This window comes from Corapipo altera, unplaced genomic scaffold, assembly GCF_003945725.1.
Source record: "Corapipo altera isolate COAL_440 unplaced genomic scaffold, ASM394572v1 49, whole genome shotgun sequence".
In the NCBI taxonomy this organism is placed as follows: domain Eukaryota; kingdom Metazoa; phylum Chordata; class Aves; order Passeriformes; family Pipridae; genus Corapipo; species Corapipo altera.
Genome location: NW_020884879.1, coordinates 19,583,327 through 19,599,209, shown reverse-complemented (window position 1 = coordinate 19,599,209; position 15,883 = coordinate 19,583,327). Strand labels below are relative to the sequence as shown.

At 37.8% G+C, this 15,883-nt stretch overlaps 1 long non-coding RNA gene across 1 annotated transcript; it reads right to left on the bottom strand.

The window, feature by feature from the left end:
* Positions 1-5,070: 5,070 nt before the first annotated feature.
* On the bottom strand, positions 5,071-15,672 carry LOC113945006. The gene is made up of 3 exons (XR_003526912.1): positions 15,599-15,672; positions 7,096-7,322; positions 5,071-5,142 (listed from the first exon to the last, which is right to left on the bottom strand). It is a non-coding gene; the product is annotated as an uncharacterized LOC113945006 (long non-coding RNA).
* Between the last annotated feature and the right edge of the window lie 211 nt (positions 15,673-15,883).

Below are 15,883 nucleotides of genomic sequence, written 5' to 3'. Positions count from 1 at the left end.
CGGCGCGACGGGGATCCCTCCCCGGGCACGGCGGCGGGATGGGCCACTCCGCCCCCCTCAGCCCTCCCCTCCCTGGAGTCCCCTTCGCGGGCCGTGGGGCGCGCGGCGCTGCAGCCGGGCTGGTGGGGATGTGTCTGCTACTGGCGCCGCCGGCTCGCTCGGCCGTACCGGGCTGAGCGGCGGGGAACGCGGGAGGGCAGCGCTGCAAGGCCGAAGGAGGGCCTCCCCCGGGAGAGCCGTGTGCCTGTCTCACTGTTCGAAGGAAAATCCGCTGTAATCGCTCGTGCTCGGGCACCCAGCTCCCACTCTCACGTCCCGGCCTCAGGGCACGCCAGCACTCGCAGCCCGCGCCCCTAAAAAATGCAGCGCTCCCTGGGGCGGAGGGGAGTTCCTCTGGCAGCAGCTCCTGCTCTGTGCCTGGAAGGGGAGAACAGAGGAAGGGCACTGTGCTGTGCTCAAGGTCACATGGGCACGCTTCTCCCTTACCCAGGGCGTCCTGATATTTCTGAGACCCAACAGTAGGCACCATGTCTATTTTTGTTGTTCAGAGAGTGCTGTGCACGTACTGAGTAACCGACAGGCTCATAAAGAAGGCTGGATTCCTATCACAGTTTACAATCCCATGACCCATCCCATGTGCAGGACAAGCACAGCTATGTTGCTGCATAAATAACACCAGGCAGTCAGTTCAGATAGATAATACATGTCACCAGTGCATGTCAGATCCCTGTAGTCTAAGAGCCCTTCATATTTTATGAGCAAAGCAGAGTTGTGTCTAGTCAAGACAAGTCATGCTGGACAAGCTCCCAGAAAAACCAAACACTGGAGTTTCCAAGGTGCTGTGCCAGTTTAATTGACCTGGTGGTCAAGTGGTGCCTCAGCAAGGTTTTGGAGTTGACCCAAATCGGAAGTGTTGATGATTTCCATGGTGGTAAAGTCTGAAACAAAAAGAGCTGTTTCAATGGTCTGGTTATAGATAAAATGGTTGTCTGTAGTGGTAGAGGGAAGCAGAAAAAGGGAGAAGAATCTCATTAAGGTGTAGTCCTTAATCACAGTCTCTCAGAAGAAATATAAGAACTCTGAGCCTAAGTTCCTCTTTGGAAATTGACTGTGTTTATTTTTATAGCAGTTATGGTAAGGCTTTTCACCTTAGTCCTACAGTTGTGCTGTTTTGGGCTGCCTTTGCTTACTTCCTGTCTTGAACCTCTTCTGCCGATTAGCATTGCAGACCTGGCAGCAACTCAACGGTGATATTTAATTTCAGGAGACAGTGTGTTAGATTAGGTGATTAAAGGGTCATCTCCACACGCACAGAGGAACCAAGAGGCACTTGGGCAGGCAGGGGAGCCCCATCAGAGAAAGGGAGTCCATGCCCAACCCTTTCCAGCGAAGCCTCAGCCCCATAAAGCTGGGGGAACACCCAGCAGCCAACCAAAAATCTCCATGTATCACCTCACAGATTGAGGGTGTTAACTACCTAGGGGCATAGGACACATAATCGTGAGAACATTTTGGGCTTGTTAAAGCTTAGCATGGGATGTTTAGAGCAAGAGTCAAAGGCAGGAAAGGGAAGGGATTGAGATGATATGGGAATTAACAAGTGTGAGAAAATAGTGGGAGGTAAGATAAGGAGGTGAATAGGGCTAGTCCTGTGTAAACAAACTGCTGGTCAGTATGCTTGTCTGGCTATGCCCTGCACCTGATCAGCCCAGTCTCTCCTAGACTAGACTCTGTTTCTAAATCTTACTGTGTGAGAGGTCTCCCTGTTCTATATGTGTGTCTCGGTATGGGGTGCAAGTGCCAGCAGCAAGAGTCACACTTCAGGTTACAGGGACTCATGCCAGAGAGGAGGTCAGGATTTCACCGTTCCTGTCATCTGTGTTTGCTTGAGTGTTTCTATCTACACTGATCTGTATGGTTGGCCATGTGTATATTTATATATATATTTATGTATACGTACACTGTGTGTGTGTGCTTGTTAGGAATGTGTGTGCTTGTTAGGAGTATGTGTTCAGACTTGCTATTGACTAGACCTAGGAAAATGTTGCTATGGCAGCCTCTCTTCTGTTGGGCTATATGGTTCAGCAACTCATAACACAATCCACTAAATGATCAGCATACTAGAAAATCCTTCATCTGTTAAAAAGCAAGACTTATTATTATAATTATTATTATTTCATTGGTAGCAGTACATTCCAAACTCAAGAAAAGCAAATACTCTTTGCCCGAGAGTTTTAATTAGTACTATTCAATATACATAATTGCTAAAAACAAGGAAGAACATATGGGTAAGACACCTATAGGACTTTATTTTAGTAGAAAAATGCATAGGTGTTCATCATTTAGCAACATTCACAGAACCTGTTCTACACAGAGAATATAATATTTGATTTAGTAATTATGGATTCAATCAGTTTAAAATGAATGCCAATATAAATTAATTGAAATCTAAGTACTTCAGCTTTAAAAAGATATGCTGTCAGGAAAATTAGAAGGAAATAGTGAAATCTGTTGAACTTCTGAATATGGTGAAAGTCTGGAAATTTCTTTAATAAATGAGAAGAACATTGTATTAAGAAGACTCAGTATTTATCTGCAAAAGGAGTGACTTAAGACAGTAGAAGTAGGAGGAGGAGAAAGCTGAGACTTAGAGCTAAGAAATAGAAAGGATGAGATGAGATTTGCCAATTTTCAAATTAAAGTAGATGGTTAAAATAAATAATAAATAATAAAAGGTGCATCACTTGTAAAAATGTAAAGAAATTACTAAATGAGGAAGTTGTGCTCTTTTTTTAGTGAGGACGGGGTAAAAAATCTAGGCTGTCTTCCTCAACCTGAGTACTCACTTTCTTGATAATTGATGACTGGAGTAAAGCGTGGAGCAAAGGAAAAACAATTAAGGGGAATGAATGAATGTATACAAATGGATTATTGTACTGTTTCCACAGTGAAATTAAAATCAAGAGTGTGTTCAAGTTTCAGGAGTAAAGCTCTAACTAAATTTTTTAAGTCAAAGCCGATACCTTATTCCTGGAGTTAGTCAGGCAGTACCAATATTTAAGAAAAGAGAAGAGACCTAGGAAATTTCAGTTACATTAAATAGTTGATGATGGCATGCAACACTGAAATTCAGGGGTGTTTTTACTGAAGAACCCATTTGATAAACTATAGAATATACAGATAGGTGTACATGTGAAAGATTAAGTATATGAAGGATGTCAAAAAGTTGTCCTGTTAAAGATATCATTCTGGAGAAAAGTTAGGGGTAGCATTTCAAAAATTTGGATTTGATTTTTTTAATGCATTTTCAGTAGTGGTCTTGGTAAGTAAGTACAAATTAATTAAAATTGGTAAAAAACACAAGCAGTATACAGGATGTTTAGAATTACATACTAGCCAGATGAGGAGCAAAATCATAGAGCTGGGATGAAGTTTTAATGGAAAAAAAAGGCAAAACTTTGATTATACACTAGAGACTCAACATCTGAAAATCACAAAGGAAAGAAAAATTCATAAATATTAGAGATTCTGGAATGACTCTGAGCTAGCAGTGTCGTAAAGTTTGGAGAAGGGAAAGTGTATTTTTATCATGTATCAACTGTGTCTAGTATAGATATGGAATTTTGTTGACCTGGTTGTATCTCACCTTATCTGTTCGAGTTTGCTGTGGCAACAGCTGTCAGTAGAAAGTGTGTTACGATTAACAAATGGTTTTACAGAAAGCTCTTTCTTTTTAGCAATTAACCAGTGACTTGCGGACACTTTGATCAAGTGGTCAAGTAGTGACCACCGATATTTCTGACCACTGAAAAATAAGAACAAATGGCAAGAATCAAGTCCATCCAGAGAATAATTTGTAGGAATTGTGTAAACAAAGCAAATATGCATGTATACATGAGCTGTGAATTGTAATAGTAAAGTTGAGAAGATACTTTCATACATTGCCTCTAGGTTTGACTTCATTGTCTCTGTAACTTAGAGAATGTGTGTGTCTTTCCTGAGTTCTTGGTCTATGTTTAGAGACAGAGTAAGGTAAACTCCTATGGGCCAATTTTTACTTCATTTTTACCTATTCATTTACTGCACCAAAAACCTATGCCATAGATTGTATAGCAGTACTTAGTAGCTTATTGGATCTTTCTGAATCTCTCTTGTTAGGAAATACTTCATTGCAATCTTGCTCACATATACGTATGTGAATATATATAGAAATTATGTAAGACTTTCCATGAGCATTAGGACCTTCAGGAAGTTCCTAATAAAATGAAGTCCCCTGGACCTGACTTAGCTTTTTTACCAGTCTGCTTGGTACCACTGGTAAAAATGGCATAGACAATGAAGGTTGGTGAAAATGGATCTGATTTACACAACGTCTTACTAATGAAGGCATATATTATATGGAGCACTTTTGTGGTTTAGACCAGATAGCCACTTGCTAGTGACCACCACAATGGGATGAAGAAGAGAATTGAAAGGGTAAAAGACAACTCAAGAGTTGAGATAAAGATAGTAAAACAAAAACCACACACACAGGCAAAGCAAAACAAGGAATTCTTTGAACATTTTTCATCTGCAGGCAGGTGTTCAGCCATCTCCAGGAAAACAGGTGTCCATCATGCATAATGGTTGCTTAGGAAGACAAATGGCATGACTCTAAGTATCTCCCTGTTCCTTCTTCCCCCAGCTTTATATGCAGAGCATGTAATGTAGAATATCCCTGTTCAGGGTCATCTGCCCCAGCTGTGTCCCCTCCCAACCCTTTGTTCACCCCCAGCTTGCTCGCTGGTGGTATGAGAAGCAGAAAAGGCCTTGGTGCTGTGCAAGCCCTGCTCAACAGTAATGAAAACATCCCTGTGTTATCAATACTGTTTTGATATCAAATCCAAACTGTAGCACCATGCATAGCTATTATGAAGAAAATTAACTCTACTGCAGCCAGTAGTACAAGAACATAAGAAGATACAAGGACTACTGCACACTGGCTTCTTTAAAGTTTATATTCCTGAAACTAGGAAAATTGGCTGTACCAAGTATAAAAAAGAACCCATATCTCCCAGCTCATGTGGCAGCTAAGTTCTTTTCATGCCTTCCAAAATTCTGATTCTTTTGGAATCTCTGCAGTGCAAGCCAATGTGCTATTTCCTGGAGAACAATAGATAATTCTGTTATAACCAAATTATTTATCATAGTTTGCCATAGGCTTTTTTTTCCCTTTTAATACTAAACTCAATACTAATGTACACTTTAATAGTAGGGTTTTTCTGGATTTCCTCAGACTGCATTTAAATGAAAACATGACAATGAATAAGTACTTCTTATAAAATTTCACCAGTTTTTATTAACAGATCTGGGTAAAAATTTTACATAAGCATTCAAAAAATGACAGAAAAAAACAATTGTCACAAGTCACCAGCAGTGCAGTTTAAGATACTGAACATTATTTTACAGTTCCCATGGAGAATATAGTAGAGTACGGTCCCTGCTGGATATCAAAATAGTCTTACTGATATTGAAATACTATGTAAGAATGCACCATAAGAACCCTGAGTTACACCCCTTAATAAGTTAATGCCCAGCTGATCCCTCTGACACTATTTATAATTTCAGGTCCCACAAATATAATTATGCACAAAATAAAAACTGCTATAGGCTTTCTACTAAGAAGAGACAGTATTTAAAAATATTGATATTAGAAGTATTGTTTCTGCAGGTATTTTTTAAAAGCAAATAGATTAAACTGTCTCTCCATGAACAATGTTTCAATTCCTTACGCCTTCTTTCTTTATTCTTTCTATTAAAGCTTTATAAACCTTTAAGTAAATAAAGTAAATGAACACATTTTGTTCAGTTGGTTGTGGTGTAATATCTATGACAGAAAAGTGACTCAAAAGTCCTCTAATGAAGAAGAACATTGGAAGAGGAACTACAATGTCAACAATATCCAAGTAGACTTATAACGAAAACCATCATCAGTAAAATATACTTAGAGAGGTATTTCTACAATCATTCCAAACCATTTGGGAGGGAATAATTATTTAAGTAAATTCTGATTGATCACTTGATAACTATCAAAAGAATATGAATTAAAAAGGATTCAGTACATTATTTTCTAATCTACAGCAACAGGAATTTTCAAGTAATACGGTCTGGTTGTAAATAGTTTAGAATAACCAAACTCTGGATGCAGAAAGCCTCTGCCAGTGTTTCTTGGTATCCTCCTCCTAAGCTAGTTGCGTATTTTCTTAGACTGGGACACTTAAGTTTTCAAGGCAGGGACTGGTCAAAGATTCGGTTTGTACGATACTGTTAGGCACCAGCAAAATACACTGATAGTAATTTACGACACTTAATAACACTATGATGTTTTGACTTTTTTGCACAAGACCCAGTTCAATCCAAAGTTACAAGTTCTTTCAGCTGGAAGTAATGGTAGTTGTATGTGTACAGGGGCAGATCCTGGCCCATAGCCTCCTTGACGTCAATAGGAACAGATGTGTTCTCCTCTTTTTTTTTCCCTTGGGGCTTCCAGCATTGTCTTAGTACAAAGAAGTCTGATTTCTTAACGCTTTAAATTGCAACCTGCTTGCGTTTTCTTATTTTCTTATTTCCCACCATCAGCTTCATTGCTTGTTTATACATTTTCTAAACTTTGTAGGAATCATAGTCCCATTGTAGCATTTTCTGTGTTTAAAAATACATTACTAGAATTGGGATATAATGCGTCCTTCCAAGTGGGAAAAATAACTTATAACAATATAATGCTGTTATAATCATATGCTATAAGGGGAGAAATTAAGACACTAAGCAATCTCAATTCTGACATTAGCCATAATGTCTTCTAAGTTCTTGACTTGCCAACCTTTGTTTTTTACATTTTTAAATGTAGTATGGGGAATCTGTTATTTTTAAATTTAAAAAAATCCTGTTGTGACAATTCTGATACCTACATAGGTCTTCCATATGTTTACTTGTGTGAATGGATATCTAGTGATCTAGTGAAAAGTTGTCCCCAATGGGGGTTGGATTAGGTGATCTATAAAGGTCCATTCCAACCCAAACCATTCTATGATATTAAAGTGAGATGTAGTACTTTACCTCTTGTTTCCACAACTATTTGTCAACAGTTGAAAAGCAAAAACTGGAGAATCTTGATGTATGTTGTTCATGTCCTCTTCTAACTCTATCTTTGCATTCTATTGGATCTTCAAGCTATTTCCCATCTTCAGGTTTCTTATACCAGCCCCCACAGATTTTAGTTGCTCCTCATTCTTTCTGCTAGTATTCAACATAGCTCCTCTCCATGTTGTGGGATTTCCCACTTCCTAATAATATGTGGTGAAAAAAAATAAAATTAGAGGATCTATAGTTCAATCTCACTTCATATCTTCACAACTGCCAGGTGACATTTTGGCCTGTCACCATATCCCATCAACTCTTTCTGAAAAGCCTGAGTCGATGTACTCCTCTAATCTGAACCAATTCTTTGCTCACGTCACTTTTGCGTTTGAACTTTGCATCTTCATCTTCCATGCAGTCTGAAGCCAGATAGACAGAGTTGGCTGTCACAGAATAAACAAAGTGAAAATTTCAGCTTTCCAGAGCTGGTACGAGGTAAGTAGTTAATGAAAAGTCCTATTGACTCTTCTCTGGAGTGTATTTTGTGAGAGTGGGATCTTAGAAGTGGTTGTTGTTGAAACTCCCCAGTTCTCTCTGAGCATATGTAGTTTTCAGACTTTCAAGGATTTCAATATGTTTGAATATTAGTGATTAATTCAGTTCCTCATCCAAAACATGTGGACTAAAGAGAGCTCATCAGATTTATTGTTATACTGGTTGGAGTTACTCTGACAATTTTTGGAAGAAAATAATTTTCTTATAACAATAAAGTACATTTTGAAGCTTGCACAGCTCTTAATCTTATAGGTCAAATGATTAAAATTTGCAAACATAATCAAGAGTAAAAGAGTCAAGTCCAAAATGGGGAGTAAGTCCTGTAATGGAGAGGCTATTTTTAGTATAGGTCTGTGTGCGGTGTCCACATTTCATTTTATTTAGATGCCTTCCTAGGAGTTCAGCTTCAGTTCATGTTTAGCATTTAATGTACAGTGTAGTTCTTTAACTGTCATTGATACAGATTTTAAATTCTGTAAAGTTTTATTCCTGATTCCAGATTTCTTCTCTTAACCTGTTTGTTTTAGTGGAGAAACCCATTTGAGTCAGTGAGTCCAGGTGCTTATTGTTACGTAAAAGCCTTTAAAGAGATGTGTCCAAAAGATTGTCCACTCTTCATTTTACAGTGCAGCAGAGAGCCTATTGCAACACAGATAAGACCTTTAATTTAAAAAAAAAGACAAATATAAAAACCTTTATTACCAAAACTTGCAGTGCATAACAGGGAATAGAGAAGCAAAGACCATGAGAGCTGCCAAAACCTGGTGCTTTTGCAGATGTAGAAAATTTGACAGCAAAAATGTGCCACAGTGTTTCTGTGTACTTTGGGTTATTCACTGCTAAGACAGTTAAAACAAGCCAAGAAACGTGAGAATGCTGTCTGTCTGACCAGAGAAAATACATATTTTCCTAATCCAAAATCTAGCAAAATGCAATAGTTTGGTTTTAGGCAGATTTCTCAGTAACATGCCAGCACCCCTAAAACTTTATCTAAAATAATTTCTAAGACTGAAGAATGCCTGTTTGGATTCTATATATTAGCTTTGCTTCCTGATTCCCTTTCTGTATCCCTTTCTGTTCAGTATTCTTGGGCAAATCTTTTCAGTTCAGAATTAAAAAAAATAAAAACCTCAATTTTGGATGGTGGCTAATCTTAGTTTTCTAAATAAAAGAAGCTTGTGGGTTGCTCATAGTTTTTTAAATGTTGGTGAGTAGGCGGCAGTTAAACATATCTAGTTCTGGTTTTCAAGGCATTTGCAGTTCTCAGTTGTTTCTTTGGGTACCATATTCTGAAACTTTTGGTTGGGTCCTTGCTCCTGCCTTTTCCTGTACAAGTGTAGTGCTTCCTGACTTTAGTGCAGTCAGGACAACATTGGACATTTGGAGTTCAAATTAGTTGATAGTCATCTTTAGGAATATATTTTATCAGTTAAGACATCTGCAAGTTTCCTGAGAAATCTTTTCTTTGTTGTATAGGTGTGTATATTTCATGGGGTTTTTTTTTCCTCTAGAGACTAAAAAGAGGCAAATTCATTATTAATAATTGTTTTGCCAAAAGCTGTTTGGTGGTTTTGATTAATACAGTTAGGGTGTTGGGGCTTTCTGCTCAAAACTATTATTTCCCAAACCAAGTACTTTAGTGATTCTGTATCAAAGCTATTGAATCTTCTCTTTCAAAACATAATTTTATAAAAACTAGTTGACTTGTAATTTCTTTGGTTTAGTTTTGCTCTTTGGTTTCTGCGTGTATTGGTAACTGCTTCTTGTGCCTGCCTACTCATAAGCTCAGTGCCTCAGTGGGAATCCCATTTTCAAGTCAATCTGTAGCTGTGGATTTATTTGGGTCTGTTTACATTCCAGAGCCAACTGTGTCAGACATGAAACAATAATCTTTTGGAGATGACTTTCTCAACAATAGGTTAATGAGATATTGTTTTGTATTATGAGGGGAAAAAGGCTATTGGAAAAATAGTACAAATTTCAGCAAGAGTTGAATGGAAGGTACAACTGTCACAAAATCCTTCTGCAGAGACTTCCTCCAGATAAAAGAGAAGGGATTACCAAGGAAGAACTTGTAAGAGATTTAGTAGGTGTTTTAATGAGCTCAGATATTATTGCGATAAACGGGAAAAAATTTGTATGATTGGTGGGACACTGACATTTTATAATGGGTGGAATTTCACTGTACTTGTAGCAATATGAACAGTCAGACAGATTACATTATATGAAATGAGCCTTGGATAGCAACACAGGCAGTATCTTCTAGAAGTAATACCAAATTGCATGACAGTGGAGCAGCAGAGCATGCTCCATCTGAAAAGTGTCATTGGACAGTGTATGCTAGCTATCTCAAGGCAATGAAAGATTAGTTAAGTGGATAAGTAGCTGAACAGCAGACTTGCAACTGGAAATTTGTTGGCAAAATGTATTTGTGTTAAATCGGACCTCTGCCACTGCTGCCCGAAGTCACAGTTTTATTCGTTTCAGTTTCATAAGCAACTACAGTTTTCATCATGCTTTGAACAGAATCTAATCAGTACGCATAATCCAAACTGCCTCCTTTTTGAAATGGGAATTTTGCTAGAAATGTCAATAAAAAATGTGATTTGAGTTACCATGGCACAAAAAAGCTTTGACCTACATCAGGAGCTGATTAGGGTAGGTGCGGTACAAAACCGGCCACAAACCGAGATGTTTTGCGTGTAGCTAACGTTCAAAGGATTAAGACACTGGTTAGTAGGATACAGTTGGGTACTTCAGTCCTGGTCTTTCTCAATATGCAAGAATCATAAAACAGTAGCAGCCAAAGTATTCATATTTACAGACATCATAAAAACAAATGGAATAGGGATGGCAATGAGATGACTTGTGAAGATGTCCCGTCTCAGGTCTAGAAGGTTTGCATGGAAACCCATGAATGTATGAATGCACAGAAATGAATACTGCAGTCAAAGTGATGGGACAGAAAGTTCATTATTGTAACAATGCTCTGACTTTGTACAAGCAGAACACATGGTAAAGCCAAAAAAAGAATATTTTGGTAATTCATAAGTACATAAATGAGACTTTTGATTGCATAGCTAAATAGGCAAAAGAAACTCCAAAAATATTTTAGAAAGGTTTTGAAGAGAGACCATGGCTGAAATAAAATCTAGAAGGACAACAGAAAGAGAGTAAGGACAGAACTCCAAGAACACAAAGATACAAGCTAAGAGGTTACTTTAAAGGCCATTCTAAAAGAAGTGGAAAGAGACCAAGAATGTTATTTCACACAAATGAAAAAAAAATTGCACAGTCAGCAGATCAAAAATCAGTGGGAAGTAGGAAGTACTCCTGATTCTGAGATTTTGGTAGAGTGGTGGGAAGACAGAACAGAAACTTGTTTTTTCTTGCTTTCCCCTCTCACCTTCCCAAAAAATATCCGTCCTTTGTTTTCTTAAAACAGTTACTGGATAAGTCAATAATACAATTCGTGCTTTAATTTAGTTTGCTCTAAAATCTGAGTTTCTGGGGATTTATCAGATATATTGCTCTATACTGTAGGGCTTTTCAGCTGAAGGTTGTCCTTAAATGGGGGAATGAACTCAAGTTTTACAGTTATTTTATTTCAAATGTCTCTAAGAGACTTTGGATTATAATTTTCCATTTAATTATTGTAGCAAACATTTTCTAAATGAAAACTACATCCAAAATGGAACATATCTTTGTAGTATGGTCTTTGTGATAATTGCAATGACTCATTAATATGCAATGACAAAGAAAATTATCAGGCAAGAAGACATTAAAGAAAATTCTTTCACAAACAGCAACATTTCTGTGCCTTAAGAGTTTGGTGAATGTTTTGCACAGATAATATTCTTTTGTTAATTTTGCAGCTACAAGAACCTTCATTAAGATAGATGATTACCTGTAGTTTTTATCGTAAAAGAGAGAAAGTTAATACACTTGTCTATCAACTTTTCTGTCTATAGATTTGTCATTTTTGCTGCAATATTCATTAAGAAAGAATTCTGCTGGGCAGACTTTGAGATGCTGTCTAAAACTCTGAGTAGGCAATGTGACTGTTGAATCTATAGAAACAAAACTATTATTTATATTCTCTGATGTGCAGTAAAGTTCTCAAAGAAAGTCTGGACCTCACAATGTTTTGGATGTTGTACATATGCATAATAATAAAAACAAGATAATGTCACTTAGATGCTGCCTTGCCTTGACCTTCAGTATCTAAGTTTTGCTCAAGTCCAAGTTGGAGTGGCTCTCCAGAGACTTCTTATCCTCTTTGATTGTCCTTAGAATTCCTTGAATACTTAAAATTAGGGTCTGGATATACTGAGGAAAAACTCAGACTGAGCATAAAAATCCTTGTCTTTTGCCTAAGCCCTATATAGTGTACAGTTTGTGTCTGCTTACTTAAACTCTAAAGTAATTCTGTCTTACAGCCAGGAGAACAGCTAACTGGTGCTGACAGCACTGGCATCACTAAAGAGTGCATCATGGTGCTCACCTCATGCAGATATACAAAGGGATTACTCTATATATATGGGTGTATATGTGTATCTTAGATATAGTCTAAATGATTAATGGGCAGAGGGATAGAAAAAAGGGAAAAGGAGTCCTTCATATCTACTTTACAAAAGGAGAAATGGAGCACATTGATATATGAGCAAGGTCAAATAAGAAACCTGTGACAAAGCTGGAAATTGAACAGTGAATTTTTAGTGCCCGAACCACTCTATTTTCTGTTAAGTATGGGGTGTTTTTATCCACTCTAATGGTTATCAGAAGATGACTGGATTGTTTGTTTTTTTTTCTTTATGGTAAATTCGATTTTTCAACAGCTCTGTTTTTGCAGCAATGAAAGACGACATTGTGGAGCTGGTCTTCATTTCCAGATAGAGAGCAGTTAGCAAAAGATTGTTGGGTGGTGGTTCCTTATGACATACAAAGCTGTTCAAATAGTATTCTGAGAGAGAGTTGATAGCTTTGAGAGGTGGTTTTTATAGAGGAAAGTGTAATGTACTGAACCAGTCAAACCTCAAATTTCTAACGGTTAACATAAGGAGGAAAGAACTGTGAATTTTATTATCTTTACCAAAACCATAAATTTGTGGCTCCTGTAATTGTTTTATTTCAACACATTGAAATTTCTTTATTGCTGAGAGTTTTTCTATGAACAAGATCCCCTCTTATGATTAAGCAGCAGAATAGGTTTATATCAATTTTATTTTCAGGGAAAAGCAACCAAACCTGAATATGTGGCAAGTTCTTTCATTTTACTTAGTTGTGTCATCCCATTATGTGTGAAGAGCTTTAATTTTAGTTAGTATATCTTAAGAATTGGATAATTTCCTAATTTTATTCAAAGTAATTAACCTACAATAAAACATGATGTGACTGTGTGGTGGGTTGACCTCAGCTGGACGCCAGGTGCCCACCCAGCTGCTCTTATCACTCCCCTTCTCAACTGGACAGGGGAGAGAATAAGGTGGAAAAAACAACTTGTGGGATGGGATAAGGCAGTTTATTTAAAGCAGAAAAAGTAAAGCAAAAGCTTGTGCACGCAGAAGCAAAGCGAAAGATAGCAGGGTTTATTCTCTAATTCCCATGAGCAGCGATGGTCGGCCACTCCCGAGAAGCAGGGCTTTGGTACTTGTGACGGTTCCTTAGCAGGCAGCCATTGGAGATAATGAATGCCCACTCTCCTGCTCCTTGCCTCAGCTTTTATATCTGAGCTGACGTCATATGGTATGGAATATCCCTTTGGTCAGTTTGGGTCAGCTGGCCTACTTGGGTCCCGTCCCAGGATTTTGCACCTTGACTGAGGAAGGAATGTTACCGTGCTGATGCTGTGCTCAGCAGTAGCCAAAACACAGGTGTGTTATCAACACCTTTCTAGCTGCCAACGCAAAGCACAGCACTGTGAGGGCTACTGTGGAGAAGTGAACTCCAGCTCAGCCAGACCCAATACAGACTGTTATATCAAGGCACAGAAATCACCTCTCCAGATGGATGGTTTTGCTAATGAAGTGTGTTCCATAATGCTATCTTTTTTTCAACAAATTCATTACTTCAGCACTGGCATAAATATTTAGGCTAGGTCAGGAAACAGAAACAAGCCTGAATCAATCTTTATTTTTGTAAAAGGTAACTGGCCTTCCCCTTGCTTCTCTGATGGTTTAGCCACTAAAGGTTTGGAATCTGCTGAAAAATTCTGCTTCAGTTTGCCATTCTAGGTAGATATAATGTCTGCGTGTGAATGTAAAGCTTTTCCTAAAGTTTTCTCAAAGCTTCACCAAATATAAAATAATGACACTGCCAAAATTTATCCATGTATTCCTGTCAGGCCTCTATTGATTCTTCATTATTCCAGTTCTAAATTGAATACAGCCTCAGGGAAGGAGACATTTATGTAAGAGGGTTACAGTGGAAGAATCTGTGTCCTGATCCTGTATATGAAAAACAGGCCTTGGAACCAGCATGTCTTCAGCTAATTAAATGTGGCCATTCTTCTCCTTGAAGAAAGGATGTTTTTCCCTGCAAGTTACCAGGATGCTTCATAGTCTTTTTCCTTTGTTACAGAATAACTTTGGCTGAGGAAACTAAAACTGAACAAGTAAAAAAGTAGTCTTGATAGAATTAATATTGTTTGCTTGTAGAGATGAAAAATTTGTAAATCCTAAACATTCCCCCAGAAAGTTATTTCTCCTGTGTAGCAAGGTTTTTCTTCCATTCCTCTGTTTATTTGCTGTTCAGAGAAATAGTCCTTTGGGAAGGGGATTTCTTCTGATTTTATAGGAAAGTCCTAGCCTCTTTTGATAATGCCAGTAGCATGTAATAAAGAGATTAAGACTAGTATTTTTTAGGGTGTTTTGCTTACAATGCGTCATATTCCATAAGTATAATTTCAGTGCTGTCTGATATCTCAAATGATGCTGATTTGAAGCAGCATGACATTAAAAACCTCTCACTTGTTCTAGAATAGATAGCTGGATGTGGCTATTCAAATCTACATTCTGTGAAAGAACAACATGGGAGAATTAAGGCAAATTCAGAAATACAGCTGGTGCACTTAATCGCACAAAAACTAAGTTCATCACTTATTCAGCATTCTTTGTGTCTAACAATGCCATGGGAAAACAAAGGCATGTTTTTTCTCCTAGAATGGACTGGGCAGCTCTGTTTCTTTCCTCCCTTGTTTCATTTACAATATATGTATTGTCTGAACACTTTGCATGAATATTTTTTGCAGTGGATGCCTTGTCTGTCTTGAACTCTGTAGATCCAATGCTTTAATATTCTGAAGGTTTCACATGCCTCAGAATCTATATTTTATTGGTAATCTTTGTGTCTAAGCCTCAAGAAAAGTAACAAAATAATTGTGAAAACCAGACCTTACTGTCTGGTAGCAACATGCACTATAAATACACTAAATAAATGCACATAAGATGCACTAAATTCATATTGTGGCTAAAGATTTTTTTTCCCTAGGACACCTAGTGAAGAAAAGCTGAATTATCTGTTTAAGCAACAAGAACAACAAAACTCAACCAAAACCCAAATAACAAAGTGTTGCAAATAAAGCATTAAAAGAAATCATCGTTATGGGGATAACTAAAAGGTTTTGTTAATGATAAAATGATAATCGATTTGATGATTGAAAATCAAATGGTAAACGAATGGTGATAAAGTAATAATTTAATATTAGTTAAGCAATGATTTAAAAATTAATTGATAATGATTTGACAATGGTTTAAATGATGATTTAAATGATAGTTTAGATGGTGATTAGACATTGATTTAGACAACAATTTAGACAGTAGTCAAACACTACTACTTAGCACACTTCTAATAATTAAGATATAGCTGGATATATATAAATGACTCTAGCACACAATATATTTTAGGCCTAATGTAAAATGTTGCTTACCTCATTATAGATATCAGATGCTGGATAAAGCATCTCCTGACCTCGAGGAGTAACCTTGAGGCCCAGCCCTGCTCATGAACAATCTAGAGGGCTGCTGTACAACCAGTAGCATGCAGGAGAACGCAGGGGACTTAGGGGAACCACAGGTTTTTATAGTCTAAAGTGATTGACTCGTAGGCAGCCCCCCTCCCTTGGTATATGTGCAGGGGTGCAGCTGTAGCAGTTTTAGTTCCAGTTCCAGTCCCAGTTCGGGCTCCTGATAAGACACAGCTTGTACTCCTTTGT